A 17,701-nucleotide genomic window follows, 5' to 3' on the forward strand; every position below is an offset into this window, starting at 1 on the left:
ATAAAATGACTTGACTTGACTTGACTTGTTACAGCCGCAACTGTACCTCATCATGCATCATGCATATAATACTGTGAGCCAAATGCATTCATGGACATATACAAGGGGCAAACACAAAATTAGACACATAATCCTCTGGAATGTATAAATTCATTAAACACAGAATTTGATTTGAAGTGAACACAAATCAAATTCCAGCAATACTCAATCTGTTGACAAGAAACAGGGACAGACATCAGTGTTTTAAGACAGCATGAGAATTGTGTCTCTTAAGCATTTTAAATATTGTGATTTTTCCTATTACTGATTAAGTCAGTTAAATTATATTTTATCTGAGTTTTATTCCCCCAAGTTCTAGTGAGAAATGCAGCAAGATTTGAGATGAAAATATGGTAACACAGATAAATTAGATTTAAATGTATTGTCCCAGAGCAGCATACAGATATAGACAGTACACACAATCTTTATGAATACATTATTGCCCCTTCCAGGATCAACATGTGTCAGCAAGGCAGTTCGTTTAGGGCTAAAAAAAATATCCTGCTGGAGCGGGCTCTGTTTTAAAGTCTTGTATCTCCAACCAGATGGTTGTAATGGGAAGTGTTGATTGAGGGGATCAGTGTAATTTGCTATCGTGAGTGTTAGGTGTGTGATTGCTCTGTGGTGGCTGAGAGATTGGGTGTGGAGATGATTTTAGAGGCACAACAAACAAACAGAAAATTCTTCATCACGTGCATAACCAGAAGCTAAATAGATGTACTGATTTAAACCCAAACCACAATCTTTTCGTTTTTGTGCCTAAACCTAACCCACTGCAAATGTTTCCCGTACATTTTCCCGAATGTTGATGACATGTTTAAAGCTGTGACTGTTACAATCTCTGTTTTAGATATGAGGAAAACAGTCTCCTCAAATCTTGACTTGCAGACTGAGTACAGCTTGGATTTGTTTTGGGTCACTATAGTCACACATGTGGAATTGTTTATGAAGTTGTCTTATGTAATATCTTTTGATTAACATGTACAAACCCCCTGGAACACAAGACACATATGTATAACTGTCCGCACCCAACGCCACGAGGGGGCAAAAGGGGGCTTTGCCCTCTCAGTTGTATTTTTCTGCCCCTTTGGTTCAACATCATCCATAAAACGTACAAACACAATTACTATTACAAGGTCTCCATGGCGTCTTTATCGCAGGGGGCTTTCAACTACTAACAATGTAATCCCATCTGCGGCGATATTTGACACAGAGAGCGACCACTCCAGCCGTCCTCTCACTTCATTAGCAGTCTATGTCTATGACTTTAACCCTCTTATAAAAGCCATTCTATTGTAGCAGCCTTGCAATGCATTCTGGTAGCGTCGCGGGGACTTTGGAGAAGCGGGACGTCGAGTCGCCCTCTTCTCATTTGCATGAAGTTGAATACAACCAACTTCATGCAAATGAGAAGCGTCAGGCTTGGCTCGCCGCCTCTCTAAAGCTGATGGAAATCTTTTAAACTGACCTTTGTCGATCTGAAATGAAGACAGATTCAGCAACTGCTTAGCCTATTTCTTACTTAAAATGTTTTCAGAAACACATTTCGGTGAACTATTTTCGTGAAATATGGTCGGTTTTGAAATTCGGGAGCAGCCAGCCCAAGTGACGCGTTTGTCCAATCAGCTGCAGCCATCACAGTTGTAGGAGGGCAGAGACTGCTTTCTTTGCTTGTCAGTGGTCAGTGGAGATAAACTGGTGGCGAGCCCACTAGCGTGCAATGCTGGGAAGCGGGGGCGATACCATCCGTGAAAACAACGCGTATATGGACATGTACCATCAGACCATGGCCGCGTAGCCTAGCAACGCAATCTGTTTACATGTTGACAAGGCGGCTGTATTATCAGAAGCTAGAGCAAGCTAGATTTGGATGGAAAATCAGATCGGGGAGAGATCAATGACCCTTCGATTCGAATGATCTTCATCTGATGACGAGGAGCGCCAAGCTACCCGTATCATCGCAGCGCAGCAAACAGGTGCTTACAGTTACAGTCTAGTGATAGACATCCTAATTAGACTTAACTCATGTAACGTTAGCCGTTTCTAACGTTAGCTTACCGCGCTAGCTAAACTAATTATAAATATTTTATTCTTTAGTGTCGGCTCAACCATTACCGGACGGAAACGTCTACAACCGGGAACACGCACTGAGACAGTGCAGTCACAGCTGTGTGTGTTTGTGTGTGTTCGATCTGTAATGAAAGCTTAAAGCTCATAAACTGACTCTTAAATAGTTACTTTGTTAAGTTGTACTTATTATTAAAAAAAAGAGATAAAAAAGGACAACTTAACTGCCTCAGGAAATGCCATATTTGCGAGTGCTGACGCTGTTGTGGCAGCGGGTAAAGCCTGGGTAAATTTGTTAATTTTAGCCTACTTTATGAAAATAAAATCACCCCCTCGCAATTTTTACCTGACCCCTTAGTCATTTTAACCTGGCGCCGGACCACTAACTGTCCTATCAATTTTTACTCTTCCTCTCTTCCACTTCTCCCCTGCCGTGCCTCTCATTTCTTTAAATTCCATCCCTGCCCCCTGCCATTTTCTCTCTCTCCCTCCTTCTCTTGCCCTCTCATCCATTCAAACATGTATGGAACAGTGCAGTGCAGCTGTTGAGAAATTACATCATCTTAGCAATTTTAAATGTATAGTGACTAGCTTTTAAAATTGAATATTTTAAGACCTAAGAGGAATATGTATAAGTAGGACCAGAAAAATAAAAGTTAACCAAAAGTTTTGTGAGATGGCCTTTTGGTTAACTTTGGTTGCAGCTTTGAGATCAAAATTTTTTTTTTCTTTCTTTCTTTATATATATATATATATATATATATATATATATATATATATATATATATATATATATATGTATATATATATATATATGTATATATGTGAAACAGGATTTTATAGTGTGAATCTGGTATTTCTGTTGAACCTGCTTTAAAGCTTCCAAAACTTCTTATGTTTGAGACATTGCCCTAAACATCAGTATGCCGGTAGAAGGAGGAGGCCCCTTTGTTGTAATACCCACGAGACTCAAAATACACACACAGACTGCTACATGAATGCATGGGTGCACTTGCGCATACAGTAAATGCATAATATAATAGATGGGGAAAGCAAGAGAGAGAGAGAAAGAGGGCAGTGGGGTTAATTATCCAGAGAAATGCTGTTCTTGCCCTTCCAACATGAATTATAAAAGATCTACTCTTAGATACATTCATAGGAAACTGACACAGTTAAATAATAAATATACCGAGGCAAGGCTACATTGATGATAAACTAACTTTTCTAACTGTCAGGGATACTCAAAACAAACACGTACAGTGTCCACGTTACCACCTCTTGACACTGACCACAAGCATTAAAACCCTTTAAAAGTCATGTTCACGGTGGCAGCATAGCATGATGCTGCACAGACTTACAGTTTGCAGATTACACTATTCCTCTTTGATGCATAAAGAAAGCCTTAAATTAAGTCTTGTGCTTCACGAACTATGTGGGTATTGTTTTGATGTCATCTCTCTGCTTGATTCAGTCTCACATATCAGAAAGGCAAATTTCACACACAATGGCGCGCAAAGAACCAATTTCACATGAGTCACCCTGCATTTTATGATCCTGACATTTCTTGGTGTTTAATAATCTCACTGTGTTAAATATAATAGGCAAGTGATGATTACAATTGTCCAAAAGTCTGACTGAGTGTGTTATTTATATCCACTGAGTATTAACAAGGCCATCATTTTCTGCAGATCTCATTGTGAGTGCACAGAGAGCCTCTGAGGGTGAAATCTGAGGAGACAGACAGCAGTTCCAAAGTGTTAACATTAGGAGTGTTCTTTCTTTTATCGCATATAAAATCTTTAACCTGCCCAGTAACAGAGCAGCGTATTCTCGTGAACAAGTACGTATGATATTGTACGAAATGCACAACAAGTTTGTGCTCTGAGTTTGACATGGAGTCTTTGCTGGGATCGTTTATGGATAGAAGTAATGTGTTGATCACAAGTAAGTGTATTGTCTAAAGAGATTTCTAGAAGAAAAAACGCCTCCGCAAGTCGTTTCTTCCATCAGCAATTAGGACTCATATTTACGCCCTCTAGTGGCCTCCAGAAATTATTACGGGAGCAAAGCAGGAAGCAAGTAAGTAAGATGATAAAGTATAACAGCACAAAACAAACACAGGAGTTTCACCCAGGGGACCAGGATTCATGTTTCCTTTGAAAATAAAGTAAACGGTGAGTTTTAGCTAATCTCACTGTGTTAAATTGAATAGGCAAGTGATGATTCCAATTGTCCAAAAATCTGACTGTGTTATTTATATTCACTGAGTATTAACAAGGCCATCATTTTCTGCAGATCTCATTGTGAATGCACAGAGAGCCACTGTGGGTGAAATCTGATGAGACAGACAGCAGTTCTAAAGTATTTACATTAGGAGTGTTCTTTCTTTTATTTCATATATAATCTTTAACCCGCCCAGTAACAGAGCAACGTATTCTCGTGAACAGGTACGTATGATACGAGTGAAATGCACAACAAGTTTGTATGATATCTTAGGAAATTAGGGCACATTTGGGCACATTAGGGACAGTTAAGTTAAAAAAGTCGCTGTGATGCGGCTATCAGCCACCGTGAGGTGACAGTCGTGACAGAGGTTGTGAGAGTTACGTTTAGCCAATAAAAGGTTGACTGTCAATTGGCGATGTTAAAGTTAGGCACAACAATAACTAGTTAAGATTAGAAAAAAAGGTTGTGGTTTGGATTAAAACAACAGTCCCCTGTACTTCTGGAACACGAAACACCTGTTTCCTGGCTGAAAGTCTTTTGTTCTTCCCCTAACATAAAAAAACCCACAAATGAGCCTGGGCAGCGTACGACAGAGCAGTAACCCGACGGGTCCCGACGGGTCCCAACGGGCTCAGTTCGGGTATCCATCCTCTAACCCCCAAGTGTGACAGTTTGGGAGTTTTAAAGTTTGGGACTAGTACAAAATGTTTACTATCTTGATTTCTAAGTGTGAAATGTATGCACAACATGTGCCTTCAAAGATCCTGCAGTGGAATGAAGAGTGTCTACCCAAACAGAAGTTATGGGGTTCAAACCCAACTCAAGCTAACAGGTTGGTTACAAAGAGACGGGCCTTAAACGCGGAGCTGGTTAATGGGGGATTTTAAGGCTATGTAATTTGCATTGAAGGTTTGTCTTTTATCTAAAAAGAGCACACTCAAATTTTCTACAGAAAATGGGGCTATTTGTCATTATGAGATTAAAAATGAAATAACTTAACTGCTTTAAATAAGTAGTGCATATACTTCAACACTCTAATTGCTGGTTAAAATTTTCAATTAATTATGCATTCTTTTCTTCAACAGCACTTTAAGTCATTAGCTTCTTTCTCAGCCCATTGTGCCCCACTGTGCTTGAACTTGGGATTCAATAACAAAAAAAAGTGTATAAGTATCAAGAAAAGCATGAATGATAATGACATGGTGAAGTTATGTGCATTTCTCTTGGGTCCGTGCATGTGTTTGCATCGATGTGTGTATTTGATGTCACCTCTTCCACTCATCATATTTGTATGGTGAAGTCACACTCTGCTCTGATATAGTGATCGACAATCTTCATCCTCTCGGGAAGTTCATTTTTCCAATATTGATTTTTATTAAAAGAAAAAAAAAAGAAAAACATACAATGATGTTTAGTGTCCATGACATGAAGATAAGAAAACATATAAAGAAAATCCCACCAACTCATCTCCAACAATGTTAGATCAACACAGAAAGTGAGGGTTGTGTGTGTGTGTGTGTGTGTGTGTGTGTGTGTGTGTAAGAGAGAGAGGATTCCCAATCCCTTGTATGTAGCTTGTTGAAATCATATTTCTATGGTAATGACAAGAATTTTTCTCACTCTCGCTGCTGTGACCTCCGCTTACAAAGAATAACATTGAAAACAGAGCGCAGACAGAGTCGGCCGGGTTAAGTGCGTGTCAGCTGACGTGATTTCAAATCTGAGGATTATAAAATGTCATCTTTTGAAGTGTTTATTTACTTATGGGGAAGACAAACTGACAAACATGACATTTTCTTTCTGTATCAAACTTTTTGCCTAACGCTAATGTGCAAAAAGGTGTTTTTCATCAATTTTTCATTCTGTCTTTCCAACCGGTTGCCTTGCTGTTGAGACAAAAGCCCAAAAAGAAAACACTAACAAATGCCAAAAGTAATTAAAGAGTAAACATACCTATTCAAAACAGCATTTCTCACTGAAACTAGACGTATATCTGCATACATTAGAAGTATATCTAGCTCTAATGTAGTACATTCTGATGGTCAACGTTCAGTACATCCATGGTTGTGTTTTTGACCACTTAGGGCACTGGAAAAGAGAAAAGATCCACATTTGTGTTTTATTTTACCGGAGCAAGTACCTCAAATTCAGTTGCGGTGAAAGGAGTGAACACATTATACTCTACATACATCCGGAATGTCACACTTTGATTTATTTTATCTTTTGATTCTAAAGTTTGGCCTCAGATCTTTTACAGATTGTAAACATGTCTCTTCAAGCAGGTATCTTCCCACAGGTCTTAAAAACTGCAGTAATCAAGCCACTCTTAAAAAAGAATAACCTAGATACGTCACTAATGGACAACTATAGACTGATATCAAACCTCCCATTTTTAAGTAAAATTATTGAAAAAGCGTTTTTTCAACAAATAAACCTTTTATTGTCCCGAAACAATATCTTTGATGCCTTACAGTCAGGTTTCCGACCACATCACAGCACTGAGACAGCTCTTCTGAAAATCTCTAATGACATCCACTTAAACACAGATAGTGGCAGAACTACAGTCTTAGTATTACTAGATCTCAGTGCTGCATTTGACACGGTTGACCACGACATAGTACTAAACTGGAAAACTGGGTAGGCCTTTCTGGCACAGTATTAAAGTGGTTTGAATCCTATTTAAATAATATAAATTACTATGTGTCAATAGGTAACTATGCATCTGAGCGTACAAGTTTGACAAGTGGAGTTCCCCAAGGCTCCATCCTGGGGCCTCTACTGTTTAATATCTACATGCTGCCCCTAGCTAAAATCATGGAAAACAACAACATAAGCTATCACAGTTATGCGGATGACACACAGATTTATATAACTTTGTCACCTGGGGACTACAGTCCAATACAACAACTGGCTAGGTGCATTAAACAAACCAACGATTGGATGTGCCAGAATTTTCTAAAATTAAACGAAGAAAAAATGGAGGTGATCATTTTTGGACCAAAAAATGATCGATTAAAAGTCAGCGCTCATCTTCAAACAACAATGTTAAAACCAACAGACAAAGCCAGAAATCTTGGCGTAATTATGTACTCTGACCTGAATTTTAACAGCCACGTTAAGTCAGTAACAAAATCTGCCTATTATCACCTCAAAAATATATCAAGGGTAAAAGGACTTATGTGCCAACAGGATTTGAAAACACTTGTCCATGCTTTTATCTTCAGTAGACTTGACTACTGCAATGGTCTCTTTACAGGTATTCCTAAAAAATCTATTAAACAGCTGCAGTTGATTCAGAACACTGCTGCACGAGTCCTTACCAACACAAAGAAAGTAGATCACATTACTCCAGTTCTGAAGTCCTTACACTGGCTTCCTGTGTACCAAAGAATAGATTTCAAAATACTCCTGCTAGTTTATAAATCATTAAACGGTGTAGGACCAATTTACCTTTCGAATCTGCTACTGAACTATGAGCCTCGGAGATCTTTAAGATCATCAGGGACAGGTCTGCTTGCCATCCCCAGAGTCTGAACAAAAAAGGGAGAAGCTGCGTTCAGTTTCTATGGTCCACATATCTGGAACAAACTTCCGGTAAACTGTAGGTCGGCACCTAATCTCAGCTCTTTTAAATCAAGGCTGAAGACCTTTCTTTTTAACACTGCCTTTTATCAATTCATTGCACTCCATTGTGAATTTACTCTTATATTTAATCTACTTTTAATTGTTTTAAATTTTGTATTTATTGTTTTTATTTTTGTATTAACTCTTTTACTTTGTTATCAATTTGTATTATTTTTTGTGTTTTAATGTTTTTTGTGAAGCACTTTGAATTGCATTGCTGCTGAATTGTGCTATACAAATAAAATTGCCTTGCCTTGCCTAAAGTTGTCTGATAATCAGACTGAATTGCCTTATCTTTCTTCACATTATTCAGTCGGACGTTGTGTTTATATTGAGGAGATTGGTCTATTTTTTCCAAAACAATCAGTGATGTATCTATCCTGTAGATGTATTTTCAGTCGACACTGACACTGCTGTAGCTGTTGTTGAAAGCAGTTAAGGAGCCCCTATTATTTCACTCCAAGTGGAGCTTTCTCTCCCACAGACAGCACTTTTTCTTGAAATTCCTCAATTAATGATGTCATTGATTGAGAAAGCCAGCCCAGTTTTTCAAATGTGCTGCCTATAGTTGCTGCCTGAGCAAGCACACCTCGCCCAGTGGCTTGTTTGAATTTGCTTGACCAATTATAACAGAGTGGGCCAGCTGACCAATCAGAGCAGACTGGGCTTTTCAGGAAGGCGGGCCAAGAGCTCAGACAGAGTGTTTCAGACAGAGGAGCTGCAGCAATGGGCAGTATGCGAAACATAATATGTTTTTTGAACATCAAAGCATGTAAACCTAATCTAGGAGACCCCCAAGAGTACAAATATAACGCTGAAAAGGAGTATAATAGGGGCTCTTTAACATGTATTGTGTCAATCAAAGAAATATGTCACTTCTAGAGTTGTTGTTTCAGTAAGTCAACTATCAACAACCTCCCAGCTGAGTTGAGGCCTGTACTACGAATCAAAATCGACATGTCCTGGATTTATTTCAGTTACCCGTCTTCACTAACCCTAACAACCGCGGTCCCGCATAACCTGTGACGGTGGTTAACAACTAGTTCAATCAACCCAGTGTTTCCCAATCCAGCGGCGCGCATGTTCACATAAAAGAGGCGGTGTTTGCACAGCATGACCAATCGCAAACATCTACCAAAGCCGCATATTTTATATAAGAAGAGCAAACTATAATTCTACATAAATATGAAGGACACAGACACGGTTTTACAGTCGCAATACAGTCGCTGCTTCCTTAAACAGGAGGAAAGCTGGCAAAAAATAGCCGACGCTGTAAATGCGTAAATCACAACGCTTATCAATATCTTCCCCATCAGTCAGGCACTAGATCTGACCATAATTACACTTTTCCTTTCCATAAACAGTCATTGCTTTAGCCTATTATTTCAGTTGCAACCCTGGCAGTGGAAGCGATCGTGAGAGCAAATAAAATATATAAAAACATAATTCAAACCGAATTGCACATTTGGCAACACACGGCTCAAGATGCCGATAGCCTATATGTAATTCCTTTCCATTAAAATCTATATATTTCATAAAAGTACCCATCAGGGAATGTTAATGTTTTAACTTTTATGAGCGCATCCCTCTCTCCCCCTCTCTCTCTCCCTCTCCGCACACCGAGCTCCGCCTGATCTTACTGTCCTAATTTCTACTGGTTGCGGTGACGGCGTTATCAATCGAGTGTTGATTGGTCAGTAGGCGGTGCTTTTACACCGGTTGATCTCTAATCTCCAACATAACCTGCTCCCGACCAGGTTAGGTGTTCAGCATAAGTTACCACGGCGATTTAAGCCAGTAACAAGTGATCGTGGTACAGAAAATCCTGGGTTGAACCTGAAGTTACCTCGTTAACGCCAAATCTTGCTTTGTAGTACAGGCCTCAGGTCTTATTCACGCTTGTTGTCATTGTTTAGAACGTATTCTGGCTTTGTATCCAAAGATTGACCCACTTACGAAACTCTCATTGGCTCCCTGGTTTTTCTTCTTTCAGGAAAACATTATTCCATGAGTTCCTAACTTCATATTACTCTTGTCCCCATATGCAAACCAGGCCATGTTACCATCTAAGCTTCTGCCAAAAGCCTGGAAAAATTGTGACTCATTACAGCCTGTGATGAACTGTGAGATATACTGATGTGGCACCTCTGTGAGAAACACAGTGGATTTTTTAGCTTTAATGGGTAGATTGAGTCCATATTTAAGTTCCCACTTGTGTAAAGGATTAAGATAAAAGGGCAGGAGGGTGGCATAGTAAAAGAGGTACACCAAAATTAGTAATATTATTCAGAGTAGAGTCAGATATGATGACACCAGCTTATAATCGGGACCCACAATAGTGCTGCTTCCACATCCCACCAGCTACTGTAAGTAATTTCACTTACTGTGTATTCCTTAATAAAGCGATAACACATTAGAGAGCTAACATGAACACTAGCAGGTCGGAAAATGCAAAATGGATGTTTTCCTATGATGGAAAATAGGAATATCTGTGTATTTATTTCAGTCATCCATGTATAAGATACCAAGCAGAGACAAAACAACTTTTAAATCATTTATCAACGTAAAAAGTCAACTGTTTTGTTTGTTCCAGCTTCTCAAAATGTGTGGATTTGTTGCTTGTTTTATATAATTGAAAATGTAATCTCTTAGATTTTGGTCTTTTAGTCAAACAAAACAGGCACTTGGAATGTGCTTTTTCACTTATTTATTTAGTTATTTAGTTATTGACTAAAAAATAGATCAGTTAAAGAGTTAAAAGAATGACATAATCAACAATAATATCCATAATGATAACAATCATTGGTTTCAGGCCTAATCCACTGGACCTGTCTCACCATTCATCAGTTCTGACGTCAGGGTGGGGAAACCTTGGGTGCATCCAAGGTTTTAAAGGTGCAGTAGGTAAGACTTATAAAACTAACTTTCTGTCGTATTTGCTGAAACTGACCCTATGTTCCAGTAGAACTACATGAAGCAGGTCATTAAAAAAATATCTGGCTCCTCTGGCACCACCTACAGCCTGTAGTGCAATTTGCAAAAATCCACAGCTCCCTGTTCAGATGCACCAATCAGGGCCAAGGGGGGGTGTCTAACTGCGTGGCAATCACTGCTCATGCACACGCATTCATTCTCTCTTGTGGGGGGAGGGGCTTAGGACACCGTTTTGGGCTTTAGCGGAAAGTGAGGAGGGACTGAGAAGTTGTCGATGTTCACATTTTTTGGCTAAGTCCTGGATCTTCACAATCCTACCTACGGCACCTTTAAATTGCATCCACGGTTCCTCCACTTGCCTCACTTCCTCGCGTCTTACGGTACAGATCCATTTGACCATTCGACGCTTCTGTCGCGCCACGCTCCACTCTATTCCTATGGGTGACGTCAAGCGACTTCAACGTGCACGCAAAGCATTCCGGGAAGGTGGCGCTGCATTTGAAAAAATGCTGCGCTTCCAAAAGCTGGCTGATGCCCATCTTTATGCAGATGAATCCGTTGAACGTAACGCGACTATCCAGTAGAAGTAGACGGAAATCTTTTAAACTGACCTTTGTCGATCTGAAATAAAGACAGATTCAACAACTGTATGGCCTATTTCTCGCTTAAAATGTTTTCAGAAACACGTTTTGGTGAACTATTTTCGTAAAATACTAGATCGTTTTCTCAACGAGCCGCCATGACACTATGTTGAAATTCTCAAGAAGCCAAACCCACGTCAGGCGTTCGTCCAATCAGCTGCCGGTCAAGGGCGTGGAGCATCAACCATGGATGTATGACGTCGTGACACCACGCTTCAGTCGTGTCGGACAAATGGATCTGTACCGTTAGTCCGTCCCACCGAGGAAGCTTGGGAGAGACGTGAGGAAATCATGTGAGGAGAGTGAAATGAGGAAATGTGTTTTAGAGGGATGAGACATCCTTTCCTTATGAAGCGTCACATAAATTTGTCAGCTGTATGGGCGGAGTTAGTAACGGCTTTCAGCTGCATGGCTTCCAGGAAGGCTGCTCACGTGTATCCCTGCTCATAGCTCCTCGGTGATCCCTCCTCGATGCTCGCTCCTCGGGGCAGAAGTGAGAGCTTTGAGAGAGCCTTCACGGAGCAGAGCCAATACGATTTTGGTTCAGCCGAGGAGCGAGGAGCATCAAATAAGGGACGTGAGAACCAGCCTATGTAGTGATTGTGTCCTTTCTAATCCCTAGTGTTGGACTACAGATCCAACACAACCATGACGCACTTAACACATCCTGGCTTCACTGTATATCCCTTTGAACAAATGCTGCTGGTGATAAATGTGTTTTAAAATCTTTCATCTGTCCAGGAAATATGGGAGCCGTCCAACTACAAAAACATTAATCCTCACAAATATGTAGCAGTAATGAAGAGTCTGTATGTCCTCTCTCATTCCATGTTGAGTCCAATTGAGTTCATTTTCATAGTGTTAAAATAAAAACATTAAACATTAAAACATATTCATTAAATACAATAATAATAAAAAATCAATCCAAGAGATGTTATTTTTTTGTGCAACTTTCTTGTTTCATTCTCTATTCAAATCAATTAAAGCTTAATTGGATGGACGTTTGATCAGAAAACATGTTGCTTAAGCTTAAATAGAGTAAATAATAGACACCATAAATACCATCAGAAATTGTCATATACAGTTCAAGAAAGAATAAAAAATGTCCAGTGTATTAGGCTACATAACAACCATAATACTAGTATTTCTGTTATTCTTTCGTCCATCAAGTTATGAAGAATTTAAAGTTCTCCCTGTACTGTTGCTTGGGCTCGAACACTTCTCCGGGAAAAAACTATAAACTGAGAGACAGTCTAAAGAACTGGTGCTCTGCAGATAAGAAACATGCAAAGGGATCTGCCAACTAACAGTCTGTCTTATGTTCCTCAGGCAATGCTACTTGAATCAAACCACAAGTTATCCATGAGGGCTAGGTAGGTCACTTCCACTTCATTTCACCACATTTACTCAGATTAGATCCCCCATGTGACAAGAGTTGCTAGTCCGGTTGAAGAAGCATGGGTCCCAGGGGGGACAGACTGCATTTACTTTTGGTTCCCCACATGACAAGAAAACGAGTGCATTTCAATAAAATTGGCTTCCAAGGTGGAAAATGGAATTTATTCAGTGTGGTTCACCCCATGATGCAAGTATGAGAACATTTGAATGAGCCTCAGTTCCAGTGTGAAACAAAATTTGCTCAGTTTGGGCCTCAGCAAGGAATTGAAGAAAATGCCAAATAAGGTAATATAAAATCAAATGTAATAGTCACATAGTTGGCATGTGATATTCATAGCTAAAATAGTTGCTGACCTAGAATCAAACATGTGCAGTGGGAATTCATCCATTTGATGGGAATTTCAACACGTTGCATTTTGCAATTCCAATAACTAAAAGTTGACATTTTTTAAATATATTAATCAGAACCCAATTTATGAAGTGCTTAAGTTTACTGAGGCCTGAAGGTAAAAAAATGTATTTGTTTAAAAATTCAATTTAATTTTATTCTTGGCAGGAGTTTGGCTCTCCAAATTTCCACTCAAATGGAACGGTTAAATATATTAGGCTGCTGCGTATACATGCTCATTTAGGCTCATTGTGTTTCTGACAGTTTGACAAAAGGATATATAATATCTCATTGTCCTTGTTGATGAATCAAACCAATGCCAATGTATTTTGATGATGAAGATGAAAAATCTGATGAGACAGAAAATCTGGCACATAGTGGACATGCAGTGCCACAATCATTTTTACATTCAGTTTGTCAGTCAGAGATGTCAAAGTGTTTTTTTCCTTGAGAAAAGTTTATAGTCAAAGCAGTCTATTAAGCTAAAAAAAACTAACCTGTAAAAAAATACTTCAGGGAATGGAAGCCGACAACAGGTGATTATAATTGCAGATATTCAACCAAAACGTTTCTTTAGTTCAAACTATTGCGGGGAATAATCTCTGAGATTATTTATCTAAATCGTGTGTGACAATGTATAGTAGAGTATAGTAGTATGTATAGTTATACTACAACAATACAAGCATCTAAATGTTGTTCTACGTTTTGTAAACACCCCTATCTTGTATTTGCCTGCTCCTTTAATATGAACATGTTGGTGTTTATAATGGCTATGAAAGACCTCTCTACTGGCTCTATTTTTATATTCCCATGTTACTGTTGATTGCCCTGTCAGTTACTGTAATTGATTTGAATCACCTGTCACTACATGTTACACAGATGACAAGCAGCTATTAATGTCATCATTCAAATCATTACAGTAAGAAGCCAATATGAGCCGACACATGATTGATAGAGTTAAACATTTAAAGATTGTGTTGGACTTTTGAATGTGCGTAACCCTCCTTCTTAGTCAATGTCTTCAGCTGAACATGATTGAACTTCATCCATACATTTTACCACATGGATGATTTAGATGAACCTTCACAGTGTTTTGTGTGCGTTTCTGTGAGCTTCCCGCTGTGCATGTGTCAGAGTGAGAGAGGAATATTGAGACAGAGAGAAGATTATGTGTGTGTGTGTGTGTGTGTGCGTGCGCTGGCCTTTCATTTATACTTGTGAGACTCTGGCTGGGCTGATAAGGATCACTCATTATGTGGTGAGTTAGTTCTCTGCTGAGCCTTGTCACGACCCCCTAGCCACATCACAGCGAGCTGCTCATCTGTATTCATGGGTGGTTAACAGCTGGTGCACCTTTCCTCTGAAATACAGCAGGTGGAGAGTGGTGCATGAACACATGCACATCATACATCTCAGTGCCTGGCTAAATTTGGAAGATGTCTGGATCCCACGTTTTGACAGCATATTTTCATTTTGATAGAAATGCATATGCAAACTTGATTAAGATTTGACATTAGGTTGGTTTTCTGAGTAGCTAGAATTCTGACTTTATAGCCTCAGAATTAGGAATTGTTCAATTTTTTATTTAAATCTTCCAACAAAACATTTTCACAAATGGTTTTCATTTCCTGTTTCTGACCAACAGTGTTGTTTTTGTTTTGTTTTTAAGCATTACCATGATCGTGCTCTAACCCTAAACTCGTGTTCATTAATGTAACCATAACGACTCACTTTAGTGAAGTAGCCATTCAAACCCAAACCACAATGTTTCCCTTAACCCTAACCAAAGAGTTCTCACATCATAAAACAGATTTCTTTTCAACAGATTTTCTTTTTATATTTGTAACAGTTTTTGAAGGCACAAATGATGTCATCCTGCCGATAGAGGCGTCAGATCAGAAGACGCTCTGGAAATGCACATTAAACTAAAATTACTTTTCGAGCGGTTACAATAAGCTCCAGGTTATTCTAACCCTGTTAATGTTCTTTGTACCCGGCTTTCATTTGTTCGTGCTGGCCATTGCATAAACATATGTTAACATATGTTATAAGTTTATGTTCATGTAGCAGTGTGAATATGAAATGACAAGAAGTATTGTTGTGTTATTGCTGTCATGGTTATGATGGCATCAATAGGTTCACAAAGATGAGGCTTGAGATTAACAAGCTTAGTTCACATAGTTTGGGCTGTGGCCAAAAAAAAAATAAGAACAGCCAAAAGTGAATTAAATGGTAAATGGACTGCTTTTATATAGCATTTTTCTAGTCTTAGCGAACACTCAAAGGGCTTTTACACACTACAGGCACCATTCGCCCCATTCACACCAACACATTCTCACTCCCAGCACGTCAAAAAGTGATGCTTGGTCAGGTTCCTTTGGCGTTTGTTATTAACACAAAATGTCTCCTTTAGCGTCTAGCCCTTTGGCGTCATATTTAGACGCGACTGGTGGGGACTCTTGGCGTCGGTTTTTGAAGCTCGGTTAGGTTTAGAAAAAAAATGATCATGGGTGGGGTTACAAAATGTACGTTTCAGTGACACGCGGGACAAGAATGACACACAAACCGCGGTCTCTTGGGTGAAAGTCCTGTGTTGTTTGAACCATCCACCACCCCAACCAACCTCTTTACACAGATTTTTGGTCTTTCATACTACTCGCTACAGTTGTAGCTCTTAATACTACCACATCTTACAGCGCCGTGGTCGAGCTACTGCTGTGGCCGGTGCGTTCCATACAGACGCATGGTGATTTTTGCGTCCGTATCTGACACTGAGAGCCACTGACCAAGCGTCAGTATTTGATGAGTTGGGAATGAGAGTTGTTCACACACATTCATCCACTGGTGGCCAAGGCCGTCATACATCAGATAAACATTCATGCACATTCACACACCAATGGAACAGCCAACGGGAGCAATTTGGGGTTCAGTATCTTGCCCAAGGAAACTTCAACATGTAGGCTGCAGGGCCAGGGATTGAAGCACATCTATACAGATAGGATAGGATTTTGTATTTCCAAGACAATCTTTAATTCAAACCACATTCGACATATGTTAATTGGAGTTCAGGTAGTCCAGGCTTCAGATCAGGACTTCGTTCAACTTGGAGGAAAGCCTTGGGCAGATCCAGAAACTGCTGCAGGGGTTACTGATTTAATCTAGCTTTGGGAACACCTCAGGATTTCCGAGGATGAGCGAAAGGATGTGGCTGCCGAAAAGGACATCTGGATTGCTCTGCTTGATTTTCAGACAGACGCAGGTAAGAGACTAATAATGGATGTATGGTTGGATAATGGAGAACTAAAACATGGCTCAAAAATATACATTAGAGTAGATTCTAATTTGTTCAAATGATGAATACTGTTATTAAAATTCTTAATGTAAACACAAGCTAATAGACTAGAGCCAGAGTCCATTCAGCTGCAGGCCGTGTCCTGACAGAAATATGCCTCCACCATGAGTCATTTATTCAAATTGTTTCAATTGGTTTTCAAGTGAAAGAAGAGTTCATTCATATTTTATGACTCTTGTTGGAGGAAGAGTCTGCTCCTGCAGTTTCTTTGCAAAGTGTGTCAGCGGTTTAATTTAATTTTGATTACAGGATCGTCCTTCAATCAGAGGTCTGCTGAAGTGTCTTTGTGTACGACTCTTAGCTCCTACCAGAGCAACTGACCTTCCTGTGGTGTTGGGTGAGCCAAACATTTTCCACTTCAGGGGATCAAGAATATAAAAAAGAAATAAAATATCTGTTGAAAATGTGTGATTGGACAATTTAACAAATGTTTGACATGAAATAAAACTATTTTTATATTTTCATCTTCCCTTTAGTACTACGTGTTCTCCCTCTATATACTGCATGTTTGCTTTATGTACACACAGCAGAGAATCAGAATCAGTAAAGTGTTTATTGCTAAGTAAGTAACACTTACAAGGAATTTACCTTGGTGGTTGGTGCATACATAAACAAACAATACATAAATAAATACACATATGGTGTTAAGTTACTTTTAAAGTGGACATATTATGCATTTCCATATTTTCTGTCAGTGTTTTTTTTTTTTTTTTTAAGCTATTATGTTTTAGTAATACAGGTGTTAACATTGTTGCTTGTAGCTGCATGCTAACGGCAGTAAAATGTCATCTTGGCTGCCAGTGACGTTAAATTCAATTTCGGGTCAAATTCCTCCTGAAACATTTTCGCTTATATAGTATTTGGTTTAAAAGCCTTTATCTGCCGGTAGTGCTGCTTCGTTCCATTACAGCGTTAGCCTACTGCTTAATATAAAGTAGCTGCATGTTAACGCATGATAGCTGTAATTTTGATGGCTAATGCTGGTCATTTCTTCCCAATTTCGGTTCACTTTACTGCTGGGACATTGTTGTA

Source organism: Sander lucioperca, chromosome 15, assembly GCF_008315115.2.
Source record: "Sander lucioperca isolate FBNREF2018 chromosome 15, SLUC_FBN_1.2, whole genome shotgun sequence".
In the NCBI taxonomy this organism is placed as follows: domain Eukaryota; kingdom Metazoa; phylum Chordata; class Actinopteri; order Perciformes; family Percidae; genus Sander; species Sander lucioperca.